A 16734-nucleotide genomic window follows, 5' to 3' on the forward strand; every position below is an offset into this window, starting at 1 on the left:
CTGTAGATCAAGAAATGCTGCTAGCAAGGATTTTCTTGCTATTTTCTGTGAGAGACTTTTCTCTCTCACAGAAGAGGTAGCAGAATTATGTAAACAACCAAGCCACCTGCAACCTTGAAAAGTCTTCTTTATGGTACAGTAGAAAAATATTTTGACAATGGATGTTTTAGGATTTTAGCCAATCACCCCCAAAGGGAGGCTGATCCTTTGTCCAATTAGACTATGAAGAAAGAAGTCTATAAAAGAGTTTGTAAAATAATTAATCAATCTTGCTGCACAATTCCTGCCTGCCGGATCTTCTCTCCTCCTCCTCCTCCCTACGGCTGTGGGACAGTGATATACCCTAGGGCCTCGGCCTGCGCTAATAGGACTCCACAATGCAGGATTTAGTCTCTGCTTTTGAGCTCTGCGCCTGCTTCTGAGCCCCAGAAACGCAGCACTGGGTCTCTTTTTGTGAGCCCAAAACTGCTCCTGTCCCTCGGGTTCGGAGCCCCCAGAAGTGCCCGGGGCCATGGCTGGACCCCAGCTGGGCACCAGCAGCTGCTCCCTCACCCCCCCCGTGGGATGGGGAAGAGACCAGAGACAAAATTCCAGCTCAGAACAGTTTAAGAATGGAAACCAAGACAAATACAATCATTTGAGATTAATGACAACACATAGTAACAGTGAGAGCAACAAGAGCAGTGGTAACACTAATGAACAGGAGAGGGAGAAAAACCCCTCCACACCTGCCCTGTTATGATCCGGTTTAAACCCAGAAAAGCAAAGCAAGCTCAGTCTCTGTGCCTAAACCAGAAAGAACTTAGAAGGTTCAAAATACCCCCAGAAACGAGATTAAAACCAAACGAGGCTAGATGTTGTTGCCAAAAAAATGGATGTATTTTATTTAATAGTAGAGAGACAAAGAGAAGGGAAGAGAGAGAAATAGAAAACAGAAGGGTGCGTGGGGAACAGGGAGAGGGGTTGGATGGAAGCCCATCACCCATCTGAGGGTGCCAACGACGTCTCGTTGCTCCCCTCCATCCGCCCTGCCGGTGGTGAGGGTCCCCCGTGGGCGCCGTGGCCACGCCGCCACACGCTGCCCCAGCCGAAGGGTGCAGAATTCCGTGGGTTAATGCACACTTTGGGCCAGCTGGGAACGCCCACGTGCCTCTCTTGCAGGGGCCGGCTTGACGCTGTCCCTTGCAACACTGAGGGTCTGCTGCATCATCTCTGGTGCTCTGCTGCAGGGTCTGGGGGCCCCTGTGCTGGGCCATGTCACCCCTTCTGCTGTGGATGAGCTTCCTCCCCCCGGTGAGGACCCCGCAGCCGGGCTCTGCACAGTGGAGGATGGGCAGTCACTGCGGCTGTGACCTCCGGCTTTTCCAAGGTACCCAAAGCCTCTCCTCCCTCCACCCCTTGGTGCCAGCCCGGGCAGCTGATAGCCCTGGGGCTGTGCTCCTCATCTTGGAGGTGTTAAGCCTGAGCATCGTGAATATCCCCAGCCCTGAGCTGTTACTTTATCTTACCTTCATCAGCGAGCAGTGTCAGGCCTCGGGGCCCCATTCAGGGTGTGGGAGTCTTCTGCAGCTTTTGTAATACAGTTTTAAAAGTCTTTTAAGAAAATGTTTGAGTCATAAAACATAATATTTCAGTCTTTGAAACCCCTCCCTTTAACGTTATAAATCCAAAATCTAATCCAGAGCACCAGAATCTCCCACTGTGGGGGATTTCCATATTCCTGTTGCTTTCTCTGTGTTCTGTCCTGGGGATTTGTGGACTGAGGGAGGCACTGGCCGCTCCTCTGGCCAAGGGGAAGGCTCCTGTGCTATTCCCATGAAGAGAACACCTGGAATTACTGCCCTGGGAGCCCAGTCCGGTCTTTCCAGTGACTGGGGGGCACCCAGAGGGTCTTTACATGAAATGAAAATGAGACCCCGGCCCAGTGCATTGACAGCAGGATTGGACACTCCTGGCCAAGGTGACCAGTCCGTGGGAGTTGGACCGGTGACGATCCAGGGGGGATTTTAAGTTGGAGACTTGCAGATTTCATCGTGCAGAAGCTCCAATTCTTTTTGGCACCTCTTGCTTAAATGTCTCCCCACTGGAAGAGGTCAATTAGTCTTTTTAATGACCTGACTGCCAGAGGCAGGGAAAACCAATCAGCGTTCCCTTAACGCCTCCATCACTTCCATGTCCACCTGCAAGGAGTGGCCGATGGGCAGGAGCCTGCCCAGAACAGGCTCAGAGATGGGGCTTTCAATGCAAACCATTCCATCATTCCATGATCTCTGCCTGTATTAATGTTGCACTGTTCCCTCTCAAATTTAAATTCCCAAATTTAGATGATTTATTCAAGGAATCATTTTTAAATTATTCAGGAATAAAAAGGGAAGCATCAAACATACAAGAATCATTCCTACACCCACCAAACCATTCTTAACTGGAAGCCTATTCCCTCATCTCTGTCTTTGTTTTGCTTTCCTGGAAAACCTTGTGATCCCAGAGTCTCTCAGAGCGATGTACTGGCATTACTGGAAGGTTTGCTCTGTCAGAGAGCCTGGGGGGTTTACAGCACTTGTTCCTCTGCATCTTTATCCTTTTATCAGCTTTCCCCTGGAACAGTGCTGTGAGAGAAGCTTGGAATTACTAGAAATGGATCAGGTTCACATCTTTTCCCCACCATTTTTCAACTGTTTTGAAATTCCTGGAATTACCCTCAAATGTGCCCTAGAACACTGCTGTGAAAGGATCAATGAGAAGAACAGCCGGAAAGCAGAAAACCACCTCCAGCAGCAGCCACAATGATCCCATTTCTCTTCTTACCTGGTCCTGCCAGAGCTCCCAATAGCCATTCCCATTCCAAAACAAGAGCTATGGAAGACATTCCTGCTGTCCGCGAGGGTGAGGTGGCAGTTCTGGGTGTTCTTTGCTGTGGAACCAGACAACAAACAGAGTGTAAATGATCTTGGTGGTCCCTTCCAAGCCAAACCAGCCTCGATTCCATGCGTGGATCAGCACCTGTCCCAACTCCATTCCAGAAACCTCCTCCCACTAACCCAGAACTTTCCTTTTTCTGCTCAACATCAGGGATTTGCTGCCGAGTGCCCCGGGCAGGGGACGCCTCAGCCTTCCCTGGGACCGCAGCATTCCCTGGGCTGCCTCAGCATCCCCTGCGCTGCTGTTCCACGCCCATCCCGTGGTCCAGCGCCTGCGCGGGCTGCAGTGCCGGGCTCTCCCCACGAGGCGGCAGCACCGGGAGCGAGCAGCCCCGGCCGGTCCCGCTGTCTCGGGGCAGCTGCGCCTTTAACCTGCCCTGAGCCGGCGGGGCCGTGAACACAGCGGGCACAAACCCCACCGCTCCCCTTTATTTCACCCTCAGAGGCACAGGATCGCAGCATTTCCTGGGCTGCAAGGGACCCACAGGGAGCATCGAGTCCAAATCCTGGCCCTGCACCCCAAGAATCCCACCCTGTGCCCGAGAACCTTGTCCAGACCCAAACTCTGCCCCCAAGATCCTGAAAACACAGAGGGGCTGGGAGAAGGATGACCATGGAGGATTTTTTATATAGATCTCCTTGTACGATTGTTATATAGTATCATTAGATAGTCCAGCAATCAATATCTTCCTTATACCTCGTTATAGATAATCCAATAATCAATATGTTCCTCACACCTCGTTATAGATAATCCAGTAATCAATATGTTCCTTACACCTCGCTATACATTGTTACACGTCGCCTTCCCGGCGGCAGCTCCAGTGACCGACCAGGACCCCTCCTGACCCCCCCTTCCCATTCCTGCAGTCAGACCAGGTTTCCTTCCCGGCTCCACCCCAGGATTCCCGCGGCAGTCTCAGGTGTCTCTTTCTTTCCACAAAGCAAATTCTTCACAGCAACACAGAACCAGCCCGAGCTGGCCCCTCCGGCGAGCACCGATCAGCTCATTCTTACCCCAAACTGTTCATTCTCTCCCCTGCAGATTAACCCAGATTTTACCCCAAAATGTTCATTTTGTCCCCTACAGAATCCACCCCGGAGCGACGCCTTGGGCCCCGCACGGATGAGGCAGCTCCGGTGCCCCGTGCCTGCAGCTCCCCCGCTGTGCCAGGACAGCAATCCCTGGGCCGGAACACTCATCCCTGGGCCGGAATACCGATCCCCCGGGGCCCCTGCCGTCCGCTCGGGGCTGTCCCCGTTCCCCGCTCACCTCCAAGCCCGGAGCACCCGCCCCAGTGCCCCCGGCCCGGCAGCGCGGCTCCCCGCCATCGCCGCTCCCGGCGAGGAAGGGCGGAAGTCACCGGTACCGCACCGATGTGGCTATTCGACCTTCTCAAGATGGCGGCCGGAAGGACCCCCCTCCCCCCCCCGCTCCGTCTATTCGACTGCCTGAATGCTCCCGCCTGCCCCAGGCGCCGCTGACCCCACAGTCGGTGTCCGCGTAGCGGGAAACGCCTCAGAAAATTGCGTGCAAGCGCTGGGCTGGCGTCGGCGTCGGCGTCGCGTTCAGGCAGCCGAATAGACGCAGCTTGGGGGAGCCTTCCCTGCCGCCATATTGAGAAGGTCAAAGAAGCCTCGTAAAAAGCGCCATCCTTAGCGTGGCGGTGACGTAACTTCCGCCCTTCGCCGCCATCTTGGGTGCTGGCAGAAGCCACTTCCGGTCGAGCCGCCATCTTTAGTGTGGTGCACTTAAGCCCCCCCTCCCCAAGGGCGTCTGTCTATTCGGCTGCCTGAATCCGGCCCGGACTCCGACGCCGGCCCCGCGCTTCCCGCGCGATTTTCCGCGGTGCTTCCCGGTGCGAGGACACGGCTGGCGGGGTCAGCGGCGCCAGAGGCGGGCGACGGCTCCGCGACCGGCGGCAGGCATCGGCAGGGACACCTCTCGCAGGGGGCCTACTGCGTCCGCCATCTTGAGTGTGGCGGAACCTCGTCAAGGTCCTGGCAGGTGATAATAAAGCGTCACTTAGGCCATCCCGAGAGCGCGGAACTGCGCCTTCCTTTCCGAGCCGCCCCCTTGAGAGCGGCACATTGGCATCTCTATTCCAACCGTGCCCGCCCGGTGCTCCCCGCCCGGGTCGCGCTGCGACCGCGCCTCTGCTGCCCGGCAAAACCGGCCCCGCCGGGCCGCCCCCCGCGCTGTCATTCCCCGCGGTCACCGCCCCGCACGGCGCCCGGTCCTTTCCATAGCTGTGGCCCCGCTCGTGCACGGCCGTGTCCCTTGGCGCTCCGAACCGCCCTTCGCCCCTCCCCTCCGCTGACAGACCCGGCCCCGCTCGCTCCCGCTCCTTGCCACGCTCGGCAGCCACCGAGGCCGCCGCCCTCTCGGCTCAGCCGGCACCGGGCGGCAGCAGCGCCGGGGCGCCGTGTCGGGGGCGGCAGTGCCGCGCTCTCGCCACCAGGCGGCAGCAGCGCCGCCCAGCTCAGCCCGGGGGCAGGCACAGAGCACAGGGAAAAGCCGGCTCCGGGCGCTCTGCAGCTCCTGCAGCCCGAGCGTCTCGGCTCCTGCGGCCAGGCGCTTGCTGCTTTCCTTCCTACAGAAAAACGCCGGCTCCTTATTCTCAAAACCTGCGGATCTCTATTCCCAGCTTCTTATATTGCTGTATGCGACAGAGTAGACAGAGAGGGCTGGCTTATTTCAAAATGAATTTACATCTAAATCAGTAGCATTTGCCTATAGACGTAAAAGTGAAGAACTTAACAGGTTTTAGTATTCTGCACACAGCCCTCGCTGGGAGGAATGGTAAAAAGTTAAATGAAATTTAAAAAGTAGAAAGTTAGAAACAAAGTTACAACAGCAGAAATTTAGAAACAAACAAAGAGGTAAAATACAAGAAACGAACACATTTCTAAAGGTAGAAAGTTAAAAACAAACAAAGTTAGAAACAAAAAAAAATCAGAAACAAACAAAATTAGAAAGGTAGAAATTTAGAAACAAAGTCAGAAAGGCAAGTGTTGAGCCTTTGACAGGGTACCCCTCCTTCTCGGACCAGGGTGAAAGAGCAGAGGAGGCTGATGTTCTGCTAAGTTCTTTATTTCACGGTCTCACAGCTGTCTTGAAGGCAGAGTTCGAATGGGGTTACATGATAAAGCCAAGCAGCAGCAGCAGGCAAAACCAGCTTCTTCTATATGCTCCATACACTATATGTTTTCTTACAGAAGTGTGGATTCCATTTGTTCATTGACCAGTAAGATTAACACACGATTCTAGTTTTCCTTAAACCCATCCCGGTCTAATTCTAACAGTCGTAAGCCTCACACAAGTGTCATCTGCCCTTGTTCCATAAGGAATCCCTCTACAGACAGGGAATTGTCACCAGCCCCGTGCTCATGGGCTGCAGGGGACACCCGCACTGAGGAGGAAATGGAAATGGGAAAGAGGGAAATGCAACCTGGTGGGACGCACCTCTGGCACCACATTTCCTCTTCTTGTTCCTGCTGTCCTGGAAAGCCCCAAGTAAATCCGGTCCCTCAGACCTTGCATCCCTGAACACCAGGAGAGCCGGTGTTTTACCCAGATCCCAGTGCCCTGCACGGCTGCGCTGACACGAGCACAGGCCGATCGCTCCGCCCAGCACCATCCCTCATTTTCTTCCCATTGCTCCCCAAGCGTCCCCAAACCACCCCAGCGTGTCTGTGCTGGGGCCAGGGCCTGCCCCGAGCCCGACCAGAGGCTGTCACCCAGCCCTGCACCAGCTCCCACCCCCGGGAGAGCTGGGAATGCACTGAGAGCTCGGCTCCCCGGGCTCCCCAGCACCCAAACCGGTCCTCAGACACACAGAAATGCCCAACCTGCCCCTCTGGGCACAGCCAAACACCACAATTCCATCATCCCCAAGCAACTCTGGCACTTGCCTCTTCACCTCCGCCCATTTCCAGTAGCCGGGGCTAGGACCGGGCTGTCAGAAATAGCATTCCCTAGGCAGTTCATCCCAGCACAGAGGAGAAGAGGAGCCTGTCCCTGACCCACACCATGGGCAGGACAAGGGGGGCCCTAGCTGGCTTTGCCTACTCCAGCACCAAAGCTCTTGGTCCCAAAGATGGGGCGAGTTCAGTGGTTTTTCCTGTCCTGAAAGAGAGCAGAAAAGGGAAGTTAATCCCACTGTGGAATCCAAGACTCCTGCATTTCCTATTTCTGCTCTGATTGCTCACCATGGAGTTTTATCCAAGGGAAAAAAAAGGAGAATGACACCATATCAAATAAAAAGTTGATTAATCCACGTAGGGGCTGTGGAGAGGATACAAAGGAGCTTTTCCATGGTTTTGGGGCTTGAAGAGGGAGTGAATTTCCCTCAAAGCTGGGAAGGGCCTGAGGATGATAAAGCAAAGGAGCAGCTTCATCTCTCCCTGGCAGAGAGCTCTGGGCTCCATTATGGATACAAATCAATCCCAGCAGGATTTCAAAGGGTTTCTTTAGGATGTCAGGTCCCTCTTTATCAGATCTCTGCTGGGATTCAGGGCCTGCCTGGTCACGGGGTGCTTTGATAAGGGCTGGATTTAAATCCCAGATCTGAGAACAGACATGAAAGGTCCCTGGGTTTCTAAGGGTTGAAAAGCTCGAGCTGGATTCGCTGCAGAGCTGAAAAATCAGGATAAGAGAGAGCAAGGAGTGGCCAGCAGGCCCAGGCTCCTGATCACGCCCCTGGGATCCATGGGATCCATAGGATCCACGGCCTCTGGCACGCTGCTCCAGCACCCTGCAGGGTGACTGACAGCCGGGCAGGGGAAGGAGCCACCAGCAGCTCTGCCATGTGCACCATCATTCACCTTGCACGTGGCCTAAACAGCTACCAAGCACTGATGGACTGACTGAGCCGAAAATATCGGAGAGATCTCAGTTTGCACTCCAAATTCCCTGCAGCCTGTTCCCTTCCTGATCCATCCCTTCAAGCAGCAAGAGTGGAATTCCTTCCATCGTTGCTCTTTCCCTCCTGTTTTCCACTCAACAAGAAAAAGAGCAGCCACGTGAACAGGAGTAAAAGCCCCAAACCCACAAAAAAGCACATTCTCAGCATCACTAATCCCTGCCAAACTGCCAGGAACCTTCCAAAACTACATCCAAGCTTGGAAACAGGGATCCAGTTGTTTGTTTAAGCAGCTATTGATCCAGTCTCTTCCAGCTAATTAAACTATTCACTATTTAAACTCATTAAACTGCTCATCCTGCTCCTGGCAGCCAGAGGCAAAGAAGAAATCGTGTCTAGATTAAATGGTGATGGTGAATGTGCCCATCCCAGTCCTTGGAGAGGTTGGAATTGCATCCCTGTTCCTCTGCTCTCTTTTCCTTCCTTTTTCCTGCAGTGATTCCCACCCGGATTCCTCAGCTCCAGCTCTCTGAGCAGCCTCAGGGGGAGCATTTCATCCCCTTGGAGCCAACTCCATTTGTTGCATCCTTCATGCCTCAACCACCCCTAAAAGCAGGCAAGTGCTGATGGGCAGTGCAGCTGCTTCCACTCAGGAATGTTTCCAGTGGAACAGGGAGGGAATTCTGAGAAGCTTCCACCCACTGCACGTTATTGCTGGATAAAAGGTGAGGCAGCAAAGGATCAACAAAGGGAGATTTCAGCAAGACAAAGTCCAGACAAAGAGGCTGCAAGTGCTGCTGGGGCTGCTAAGCTGGGAAAACTGCAAGGTCAGGCTGTGGGAACATGGATTATACTGAGGTCTGGAACTGGTGTTGGGAAGAGAGGGAGAAGGAGAAGGAGAAGGAGAAGGAGAAGGAGAAGGAGAAGGAGAAGGAGAAGGAGAAGGAGAAGGAGAAGGAGAAGGAGAAGGAGAAGGAGAAGGGCCCAAAGTAACTGCACAGGGAATTTCCTTACCATGAGCCAGGCTCATTCCCTGAGCTGACCAATATCTCCGAGCTCCCCTTCATGGCACAGCCCTGCCAGTAAAGAACAGAAGTTCCTGCTGCTCCCACTGGAATTCTGTAGCGTGCCTGGCATTCCATACGTTCTGCTGCCTGAGAATTCCTGCAGCCGTCCTTGGGAAGAGCAGTTCACTGCCACAGGAGGAACAAGAGGAAAGCAGCTGCCACTCTCGGGTTCTGTGCTCTGTAAAAAGTAAAACCAGATAAAGATCAAAGTTCCATAAAGCTGGAACCATCTCCAACCTCGGGACAGCACTTCTGTGGGAAAAGCGTGGATGGGCAATTAGGAAGGAGATCATCATGCACATGGGCAAGGGGGGGGGGAATTAAATTCTGCTGCTTTCTGATTGAGGCCTGCTTCAATTTGCAGCCTTTATAATATCAGCTTAATGGGACTTTTTGTGCTTTAAAGAGGTTTTTATTAGCTGGGGGTTGTCCCTGCCTGGACTGAGGCACAGCACAATGAGTCTCCTGCCTCCTGAAGCCGTGTCGTTATCCCAGCATCTGAAATTAAAAACCAGCACTCTGGGAAACCTCTCTACTCTGAGGAGAAGTGTGAGGAGCGTTTGGGTCTGTGGAGAGCCTGGAACAGCTCTGAGAGACACCAAACATCCTGTGGATCCCAATAAACAGCAAAACATTCCAGCAGCTCCTTCCAACACCGCCCTTGTAGGGAACTCTGTCACCCCAGTGGGTATTTGTGGGAGTAAGGAAGAAATCCCACTAATGACCTCAGTGTGATCACCTCTGGTTCGTCTGGGGATAAATCTCCTTTATCCTTCTGGGAGAATAAAGGAATCCAATGCTGCCTTAATCCCCAGCTCCTCAGAGTCTGCATTTCCAGAATCCATCTCCTGGCCCAGCATGGGAAGGGTTGTCCAGCGCTGGAACAGCTGCCCAGGGCAGTGGTGGAGTCACCAACCCTGGAAGTGCTCATAAAATACATGGATATGGCACTTGAGTGTTCATAAAATACCTGGGTAAATACATGGGGAAATATAGGGATAAATACAGGGGGAAATCCGTGGATAAATATATGGATAAATGTATATGGATAAACATATATGGATAATCCATGGATAAACATATGGATAAATATAGGGATAAATATGTATGGATAAATACAGATCTTGCCTCCCTGAACACCAGGAGAGCCGGTGTTTTACCCAGATCCCAGGGCCCTGCACGGCTGCGCTGACACGAGCACAGGCCGATCGCTCCGCCCAGCACCATCCCTCATTCTCCTCCCCCGGCTCCCCAAGCGGCCCCAAACCACCCCAGCGTGTCTGTGCTGGGGCCAGGGCCTGCCCCGAGCCCGACCAGAGGCTGTCACCCAGCCCTGCACCAGCTCCCACCCCCGGGAGAGCTGGGAATGCACTGAGAGCTCGGCTCCCCGGGCTCCCCAGCACCCAAACCGGTCCTCAGACACACAGAAATGCCCAACCTGCCCCTCTGGGCACAGCCAAACACCACAATTCCATCATCCCCAAGCAACTCTGGCACTTGCCTCTTCACCTCCGCCCATTTCCAGTAGCCGGGGCTAGGACCGGGCTGTCAGAAATAGCATTCCCTAGGCAGTTCATCCCAGCACAGAGGAGAAGAGGAGCCTGTCCCTGACCCACACCATGGGCAGGACAAGGGGGGCCCTAGCTGGCTTTGCCTACTCCAGCACCAAAGCTCTTGGTCCCAAAGATGGGGCGAGTTCAGTGGTTTTTCCTGTCCTGAAAGAGAGCAGAAAAGGGAAGTTAATCCCACTGTGGAATCCAAGACTCCTGCATTTCCTATTTCTGCTCTGCTTGCTCAACGTGCAGTTTTATCCAAGGGAAAAAAAAGGAGAATGACACCATATCAAATAAAAAGTGCCCTTTTCCAGCATTTTTATTCCAGGCATTGAAAGGATGCTCATTTCTCTTCTAGCATTGTTTCCCTCATTTTAGGAGAACCGTTTTCATCCCAGGCCCCACTCGTCAGTTGTTCGATCCTCTGGCACTGGATTTGGACAAAAGAAGGGACGCACCTGGACTGCAGGAAATCACTGAGAGAAAACCCTTCCAAAACCTGACAGAGAAAAACAACAGGAGATGCAGGAAGACACATCCCTCATTTGCACATCTGGAATGCTTTTCTAAAGACTTCTCTGCATCTGGATGCTCTTTGCTCTTGGCTTTCTTTACAAGAATGCATTTGCTGCTAAACACGTCTCAGACCCTTATTTGATCGGGATAAGGTGGGATGGAGATGAAGACTCCCACAGGGAATAGCCAGGGAGATGCAGGGCCTGGGAACATCAAGGACAGAGAAGAGAAGGAACAGGGATTGTTTCTCTTGTTTAGAGCCAGCAGTGCTGTGAGCTTGGAGAACACATGGCACCGCAGGGATCCACGGCAGGAGCGGGATAACTCCGGGATAAGGGGAATCTGCTCCCACTCCAGGGCTGTGCCAGTGAAGGAGGGGAATTTTTTAGTGCCTTCATTGCACACAAAAACCAAACCCAGCACCACCGAGCTGGACTTTCGTGAGCCGCAAAACAAAGCGGTCCCTGGCCTTTGGCGGAACACAACCTCACCGAGTCACGGAGCCAGGGGATGACACTTGGGAATGATCATTGCTGCCTGCAGGCAAATCAGATGAGGGAGCCACAGGAGCTGTGGGGTTTCCTGCTCTTCCTGCAATGCCATCGGTCCAGACCAGGAGACCTTTCCTGGAACAGATCTTCCCTGTAAAGGGAGCTACACCAAAGCTCAAGCCCTCATTTAGAGACCCTTGGAAAAGCAAAGGTGAGAGGGGATTACCTGGAGCCCCAGGGGACCGAGGCAAAGGCAATGAAGAAGCAGACAGCAAAGTGCTTCCACTGCTTCTCACTCCAGCAAAGGGAACATCCCTGGAATTTCATGGCCAGCGTCGCTCCCAAACCCCACAGGTGAACCCACACGTACTCCAGGACTGATCTCCTTCAAACTTCCAGCAGCACAGACTCACCGGGAGGAACTGCAATCCAAGGACACACATCAGCAACTGTCTTCCCGCTTGCCGCTCTCTCCACATTTTCCCTTTCCAGTGGGATGCAGGTGCCACCCCCCAGAGGCAGGAAAACTGCCTTGCACTCCAGTACAAAACCTGCCTGGAAAGCCCAGGATGCCCGGAGCCAGCAGCCATTTCTCCTGGAGCTCCTGCTGACAGGCATTTGAAGCCTGCTGTGCCTCACAGCTGCTTTTCTGCCAAGGGCATTCCCATCTTTTCTTTTTTAGCCCAAAGAAAGGTTTGCAAAGCTGAGTTTTGTGAGAAGTGCTTCATATTTGGATTATTCTTAACTTGGAGTTTCCCTTGGCACCAAAATCAGGGGCTCACCTTTTGCTTGGAGCTTGGCTGAAGTCCTCAGCAATGCCAGGGAATGTGGCCGTTGGAGGCTTTGGGCAGATTTGGCTCATCTGCCTTTTTAGGCCTTGTTTCTTTCTCTCAGCCTTCCCACTGGATTGTGGCCTCCAAGGAATACGTAAAATCCCATTCCATTCCTATTCTTTCGGACAATTTTTTGTACCGTCCCTGTACAAAACGAGGCCCCCTGTTCGGATGCTTTTCCCCACCGTTCCCCGGCACTTTTATCTGCCGGTGCATTCCCTGCGTTGCTTGGGCTCTTCCCAGCTCTCTGAGCTCCTTCACAAGGCAGGAGATCGATTTGGCCCAGGAACTAAACCCTCCCGAGGAATTGTCTGATGCCATCTCCACATTTGACACCTGATCCTTGTGCTCAAAGGATCCCTCTTTCTTCCCTTCAGCCAATTCCAAGGCTCGCTGCCCCCAGCTGCGATCAGGCCCCAGCCTGATCCCTGCAGTCTTCCCTGCCGGGATCCTGCTCAGGAATCCCTGGGCTACAAATGTAAGAATTCATTCTTCCCACCCCTGCCCAGTTCCAAAGGATTTGGTGTCTGCCTTACCCGGCTGGAGCCTGCTTCCAACTCTGTTCTTGCTGCTTCTGCTGCTTTCCAGTTCCCAGGAATTCCACCGACGGAGCGACAGCGTTTTCCAGCTCCGCCAGGATTCCCTCTGCTGCGTTTGGGTGCTGGAAGGGTATCAAAACCAGGGTCTCTGGGGCTTTACTATCAGGAAATTACATCCCCGGATTTGTTCATTTCCAAATATTATCTCTTCCCAACAAAGCACTGGGCATCCAAGGAATACAGAAAGTGATGGGCTGACCACTGCTTACTCCTCTGGAATGTCAGAGCTTGGAAAAAAAGGGCACTTGAGGCTTCTCCTGGTGCTGCCCGTGAGGTGTATTTTACTTGAGAGCCCCTTCCCGTGTCTTTCCCTGTATCCACCAAAAAATCCACCCCTTCATTCCCCAGCTGCTTGCTTCCTCCCTCTTTTCCTGTATCCAACAGAATTTTAACAGGTCAATAGTCCCCTCTGCAAGAGCACCTTTCATTCCAAACCTAAGAACAAACGAATCACTTCCCTTCCACCGTCCTTATTAGGATGCCACTGAGAGCAGTGGATGGAAAATGATCCTCTCCTGGTCCCTGCTGGATTCCCGGAGCAGGGATCCTTTCCCTCTTTCCCCCCACCACGGTGCCCTCCTCCCCCTCCCGCCCCACCCCACACCCTTTTCAGGCTTTGTTCCACAGCTCTTGCCTCCAGACCTCAGATCCTTTCGTTCTCCACGAGCTCCCAGCAGCTCCACAGCCTTTCCTCTCCCATCCTGACCATTTCTCCGGGAATGGAGCTCCGCATTTCAATTGCCTTCTCTTTTCTCCGACAATTCCCACCAATCCAGATGACCTAAAGCTGACACAAGGAACACTCGGTGCCCACAAATCCAAACCCAGACCCGGCCATCCCCAAACCAGCAACTCCCGGACAATTTGCGTTCATTCCAACCTAACACTGAGGACTCACCCAATCCTTCAAAATTCCCAAGAAATATCCTGTTGCCTTCACAGCTCCCAGGGGATTCTGCTTCGTGCTCACATGGATTTGGGACTTCCCTGAAAAAACCCGTGCAGGGCACGCTGGAATCCCCGATCCCGTGAATCCGGGGAGCGTTAAAAGCTCGGTCCAGCCTGGGCCCCCGGAAATTTTTGCCAAATATCCCCCAAGTCCTCGGGATAACAGAACTCTCTGGTACTGCATTTTTGGCGTTGTAAAGCCTGGAATTCCTTTATTCCTAGTGCTGGGCTCTGCATATGGCCGAGAAAATCCCGGCCTCCACACAGACCCAGGTTCCAAACTTTTTGATACATTTCAGCAAACTGAGAAATTCACCTTCCCTACTTCTTCTTAAGGGCATCCTTCTCTTCCCTTACCCGGCGTGCTCTCTCCCACTGGGGGTGGGTTTTCCCCTCCCCATGCTAATTAGTCCCTACTTCTAGGAGGCTTAGGCACCTTTCTTCCCTGGCAGGGATTTCTTAACACAGCTACCGAGGCTTTGGGAGTCTCCTTTATCTTCTACTTTCTGGAAAAACACCCTGTGATCCAGAAATGCCACAATCCAGGCGCCCAACTTCAACAAGACATCCTTTCTACCTAAAAACACACACTCTCAACTCTTAGATCTTTTAAAGTTTTACCCCCGCAAAATTCCCCTATTTTTCCACCACTGAATTCCTCACTCCTGCTTCCAAGGATTTCTTGAATACCCCGGGGCTTTTCTCAAGATTTACCCCCACGACCTTCCCTACGTGCCCACTGCTCATCACCTCATTTTTCCCTCAATGTGGTCGTTCTCCACCCCAGAGAGTTTGTCAAGTGTTGCCTCCAAAATGTTCCCCATCTGTCCACTACTCAGTTCCCCATTTTGCCTCCAAAATATTCAATCTGTCCCCTCCAGTGCTGCGGTCCTGGCCGCGGAGTGATCCCCGAGGGACTATTTGTGATGCGCTCCTGCCCGCGGAGGGATCAGCGCTGATGCCGCCCCGCCCGCCCAGCTGCTCTCGCTGCCTTTTCCCGCTCTCCCCTCTGCTCCCAGCGCTTCTCCTGCAAAGGGCGCGGCTTTTCCTGGGCTCTTTTCCTGCCGGGCTGCAGCGAGCACTCCCCTCAAGGAGCAGGGGCAGCTTTGCTCGCGGCGGCAGCGATTAAACAGAGCAGGCCCGGAACAATTCCTGCTTAGCCGGGCTTTGAGCACATTCCTGAGCCAGCACCAGCAGCAGCGAGTGAGGCAGCGGCACATGAAGGAGGCTGCGGCTCTGGCCAGGCTGGGGAGGGGTTCCTCTGTAAAAGAAGAACAGGGAGAGACAAACCAGAAAGGGCAGGAAAAAAAAAGAAAAAGCCAAGACAAACTAAACTTTAAAAAAAAAAAAAAAAAAAAAAAAATCCGGATCCAGAGGGACTTCTGGCTGGAGAATTTCCTGGGGAGCAATCCTGCCCCTCTGGGAGGCAATGCCAGGGCAACTCCAGCTGAAACCTGCACACAAACACCACAAAGATTTCAGATATTTGCAGGAAGCATCCACTTAGCAACTGCTGGTTGTTATACATGAAATCCCTAATTAGCTTGGTCTTTGCATGTTAAGTGTTTTAATTAGTTAATTTTGAGTTAAACAATTTTAATTGAATGTTAATGTTCACCCATCAGTCCAGGTACAAATATCAAGTTCTGCTATTAGTGTTTTCACTTGTTCAAAGCAGTTTATCTGCACCAGTTCCAGTTAAAATCCCCCAGTTAAAAGTGTCCCAGTTAAAAATCCCTTTTCAAACTTTAAACCACTTGTACACTGCAAGAGTTGTTTTTCTCATGTTCACTGTATACTTTTACAAATGTTTTAAGATGTATTAGATGTATTTTAATATTTTTTTAAGGGTTTCTACTTTGCACCTTAGTCTCAGAACCAGCTCCCAAAACCCAGTTTCTAACAGCCAAAAGCTATTTTTAGACCTTTGGCCGGTGGTCTGTAGGTAACCTCCGTGGCAACCTGAATCTTAATGAGGGCATGTTAGCACCCTTACTCCAGCTGCTGCTACCCCCCTGACAACGACGAGCCATTGGTAGACAGAGATGATCTGTCAAAAGGGAAGCACCAATCACTTAGGGCCAAAGGGGTGTGCTGTGGGCGGGCTGTGGGCGGAGCAAAGGCACTATAAAATAGCGAGTCAGCTACAGAGCAGGGGCAGAACACTGCGGATTTTAGGTGTAGCGGATGCCAGTGCTGGGCACTTAAGCCTTACTCCTATTTAGGAGCCTTTAATAATTTTTCCTTGACTTCTGGATTAGCTAAAAGTCAGCCCAGCACTGCAAGTTTTTCCAGTAGCGGTCCAGTGCTGTTTAAGCCTGAAGATCTCTAATCCCTGCGCTCCTGGGGCATACCTCTTGAGCCACTAGGATCCCAAATTTTTGTATTTTTCTGATTTTTGTAATTTTTCAGTTTTTCCGTTCTTAAATATTTTAATTTTTCTGAGAGTTGTCTCATTGCTCACACTGGTTAACATCGCCTTCCCCGGGAACGCAGAGCGCAGACACGGACCCGCCCCGCCCCCTGAGTGCTCAGGTCCGAGCTGCCCCGCGGTCGGGGTACCTCCGCCACCGCGGCTCCGGCGCCTCGGAGGTGTTGTAGAGCGAGCACGAGGAGCTGCTGGAGGGAGCCTTAGCTGACAATAAAATGTTGCAAACACCTTAAGAGCAAGAGATTATGAGAATAGTTTTACGGGTAGAGATACTTTATTAATCATCACCCGAAAACAAGGCACACACGACGGGGCAGCGCTATATTTCTTTAAACAAAGCAGCAGCTCGTTGTTTTCATAGAATAGGGAGCAAGAAAGCTAGTCAGGAGCAAAAAGCATTACACCTGAGCTTCAATGTATTGGGGGGGGGAAAAAAAAATATCCAGGATCACTCTTTCAGTCATTCCCCAGGATGCCCCCACGCATCTCACTCGCAACATTCTACTGTTGTAAAAT

General features: G+C 52.5%; 1 long non-coding RNA gene across 1 annotated transcript; it reads right to left on the minus strand.

The window, feature by feature from the left end:
* Nucleotides 1-855: 855 nt before the first annotated feature.
* On the minus strand, nucleotides 856-1965 carry LOC309579227. The gene is made up of 2 exons (XR_014226881.1): nucleotides 1509-1965; nucleotides 856-1315 (listed from the first exon to the last, which is right to left on the minus strand). It is a non-coding gene; the product is annotated as an uncharacterized lncRNA (long non-coding RNA).
* Between the last annotated feature and the right edge of the window lie 14769 nt (nucleotides 1966-16734).

Source organism: Coloeus monedula (assembly GCF_965178545.1).
Source record: "Coloeus monedula genome assembly, chromosome: 16".
NCBI classification, from domain to species: Eukaryota; Metazoa; Chordata; class Aves; order Passeriformes; family Corvidae; genus Coloeus; species Coloeus monedula.